A 4521-nucleotide genomic window follows, 5' to 3' on the forward strand; every position below is an offset into this window, starting at 1 on the left:
GCGGTTCAGCTTCAGCAGCAAAATCAGCAACAAGAGTCATTGTGCTCGGAAATGGCACGCGAATTATGCCGCGCGATACGCTGTCACGCCTCGTCGCGCAGGAGAAAAGCCTGCGAAAAGTGTTCAACTCATGTCGGCTATCCTCTGGACAATTCCACGCCCACGCCAATCAACGGCGTGAGATCACAAGTAATTATTAGATGCATTCGATGAATCAAATGTTTATCTTATTGTTTCGCCATAGGTGATTCGCCAATACCTTTACGGCTTACAAATAACGTATAATTATGGCTATGGTAATAATTTCACATAATAATGCTCTTTGTGCGCTTTCACAATTTTATGTTATGATGTATACTCTGCATTTTTTTAAATTACTCTTTAAATATAGGCATTGTAATTGTTAAAGTCTAATGTTTAAATTTAAATTTTAAATTTAAATATATATTCATTATCGTAAAGTAACGAAATGAACTGACTTATCGAAGTATCTATAGCAAGAAAAATATCGAAATTTTTTTCAACGCCTCATTAATAAATATTAAAAAAATGACTTCCGTTCACAGTTTGTGATGAATCTTCCTGAGAACTTTTAACATAATTTTTTTCAGTTAGCTATTTCAAATTGTACTAAATCTACGATTATCATAAAAATATCGATTTACACTATGATAGAGGATATATTTTTAATTAGTTGATATTGCATATATATAATAGGTAAAATATATGATTTAACCACATTTAAAGTGATATCTTATAATCATATACATATATTATATATACTATATATTATCATATACGTATATAATACATATATATTGTTTTGTTATCGTGCTAAAAATTTATAAAACGAAATGCATTTTATTGATATTTATTAATGTAACGTAGTTATAAAAGCTTTATTATGTTAATTAATTTTTTTAGAAAAATATTATAATTTTTAATGGTGTTTTAATCTTTATTTATATTTACTTCGTTTATAGTCAATGCTATATTTCATGTTGAAAATTGAAATAATTTGATCAAATAATTATATCTCGTCTGTTCTACTGTAACTTCTACTGTAATCAAATTTAGATATTCTTACACGCGCGCATGCATGCTTGCATGTACGTATACACACACACACACACGCGCGCGCGCGCGCGCACACACATATATATATATATATACGCTCACGCGCACATGCATTTCACACATGCATACTAGCGAATACAAATCTATGCGCGCGCACACACACACACACACACACACATATTGAATGTACAGAACTGAGTGCAAATTATTTTAAAACTTTTTCTTCATTTGTAGAAAAAAATTTATGTAATATTTCGCTGTTTCCATTATATAATATAATTGTAGATTGAAAATTTTCAATTCTACATAATTACCGCTTTTAAATTTACGGACAATATATGTTTCAGTATAAAAGAAAGCATCCTATAGATTATTTTTACATACGCAAAATTTGTTTGAAATAATATTTAAAAGAAAAAATGATCGTCGATGATAAATATAAGTTTATTTTAATAAATTAACGATTTATAAAAATTGCTTATCATCATTTAGATTTATAATACGATAATAGATTAATATTAGAATATCACGTAGGCAAATAATTTGCTACCAGATGTTTGAATTATGTAACTTGAGTGCCTATTTTTTATTTATATATGAATAAGGATAGAATTAAATATTAAATCTATCTTTGATTTTTCATATGTTCCTATTCCTTGAACTTACGGAATCAAGTAAATAATAAATAGTAAACTTTTATCCATCTATATATGATAAATCGATTGTATGACAATTTACTTTTATAACTTTAACATAATTTAATATATTTTATAAGTTATTTAATTGGTTTAGGCAAGTAGTTTGGGATTGGACATGGCACCCCACATTCACATGCATCATCATTCTCCACCTCAGGATTACGATGGAAACTAATCGCGACCAAACAAAAATTAACAAGATACGCTTTAAATTATTTTTACCGATAAAGAAATGTTTATAGAATGAAGAAACATCATTTATAAAACATGCACATTTCTTAGCATTAAGATACAAAAATTATTGTCTTGTAGAAGGCTGTCATGCGAACGACTTATTTGTGCACATTAAGTACAGATTAATTTCTATCAACAGATAAATGTCTAAAAGCGATACATTAATAACATTATAAGATATTTAGATGTTTTCTAAATTCCTTAAAAATTTACAAATATCTAAGATTATTGTATGAAACTTGAACTTAAAATTATATTGGTATTGATTTTCATTGGTTTTGTAAATAGATTTCTACATGCGATGGTAAATACAAAGTAAAATCAAGATGTAAATAGATCGATAGTCAGAAACCACGTCTGTCTAAACAAATAAAAGTAATTAAGTGATTTTTATCTCTGATATTAATGAATTTAATATTATCTCTAAATTATAATTGAGAAAGCAGTCAAAGTACTGAATACGATTTCAATGTTTGATGTAATACCTTCTACAAAAATGTAAAATGCCAATAGATATAAAATAAATGTCAAATACATACTACTAATTTTAACAGGTTAAGGGTTACTCAATTATATTACTCAATAATATTTATTTAAATGACGTGAAAAAAAATTGTTTATAATGATATTTTTATTTTTAGTAAATATCCAGAACCATGAATATAAATTTTGCTCTAAACCTGTTAATATATTATTATATCTCTGATTTGATAAATCAATTAATTATAACTACAAAAAATCCATAAAAAGGAAATATGTAAATATAAAATTAAATGTATAATAATTTAAGTCTTTTCATTAAAAAAAAATATTACTGTTTAAATAACGTAGAATGATATTCGACGAAGTCTGTATTGTAGTTATAACATAAATAATAACAATAGACTAGTATCTTTTAATTATTTATAGAATTTCAAAGTATAGGCACAAAATTTTAATGAAATTAACGTTCTTATATGGATTAAGTTCATACGTGGAGTTCCCGTTCCGTCTACATATAATATATATTTATATATATTTTGTATTATAACATTATGTCTAAAGTGTACACTTATATATTAATAAACACGTAAAATGTGATTAAGCGTATCATAACTGTGTTTAACAATAACATTAAAAATGCTGATTTATCAATGTTATTTGATGAAAAGAATTTCACATTCACTAGATATTGATAACAAACTATCAATAAAGTGGAATTTCACAAAAAAAAAATTACATATTAATCGATTAAATATTCTCAGAAAAGATATTTAATTAGCGAATTATTTATAACAATGTATACATTTTCAATCATATTGAAAATGGTTTTCACATAGTTATGTATTTGAATATTTAATTATTAGTACATTTTTTCAAAAATATTAATATAGCTTCAAATAGATTCTTAAACATAAAATGTGTATATTTTAATATTTAAAAAGTAGAGTCAATAAACTTATTTTACATTTCTAAAATTAACATTAAGTTTTTTATAGAACTTTTAAAATTTATATGACAATTTTTCAAAAGATAATCATATTTTCATCGATATTTTAAATTGAAATTTCAATAAACACAAAGATATTCAGGAACGAATATAACAGGTGTATAACTTTAAAGGAAGAAAAAAATATATCTTTTGTTTTGAAAATGTTGATTAAATAAATTAAATTACATTGAAGTATTTTTTGTAAAGTAATAAAAATAGAGTAGAATATTTTAAACGCCTTTCAAATAGAACTTTACATTTGTAAAATAAAAATAGGTCTGTGTTTGTATGAATGTCGATAAGGCAGAAATCGATTAACTTCTATAAAGCTGTTACGAAAGCTGCAATAGATGGCGACACAAAGACTTCAGAATTCACACTGTGATTACGGAAGAATTTTCAAGAAATATAAAATATATTCGTATCGACAATTTATTTATTTGGAAATAATCTCATTAATTCTATTTTATATTAGAAGCCTAAACAAGAATCGAAAACTTTACGTAAAATAAATTATTCAACTTTTACATTTACTAAAATTTTTAAAATCATCTTTTAATTATAAATCACTCACATTAAATTAATAACGAGGGAAATTTATATGCTACGTTAGCATTTTCAGTATTATCAAAATGAATAAAATTAATCAATAAATCAAACTGTATACATATATCATAAACAGAATTTAAATTATAAACATAATATATTTGTTAAAAATTCGTGTATATACTCTTTATTAATAATTAATAGATAGTTTATTTCAACATTTGAAAATCTAAGCAAAATATAGTTTGGCATTAAGACTATTAGCGAATAAATTTCAATTTAGAAATTTAGAAAATATAATTGGCTTATTGCTTTATTTATTATTATTTATTTATTTATTTTTTTATTTATTTATTTATTTATTTATTTATTTATTATTACTATATAAGTATATTCTTTATGGATGATGAAAATAGTTCAGTGTGTAGCATTACCATACATTGTGTATACATTACCCAATACATCCTTATGTATTTCTTTTCAACGCTTATTAAA

This window comes from Ceratosolen solmsi, unplaced genomic scaffold (assembly GCF_000503995.2).
Source record: "Ceratosolen solmsi marchali unplaced genomic scaffold, CerSol_1.0 scaffold23, whole genome shotgun sequence".
Taxonomy (NCBI): domain Eukaryota; kingdom Metazoa; phylum Arthropoda; class Insecta; order Hymenoptera; family Agaonidae; genus Ceratosolen; species Ceratosolen solmsi.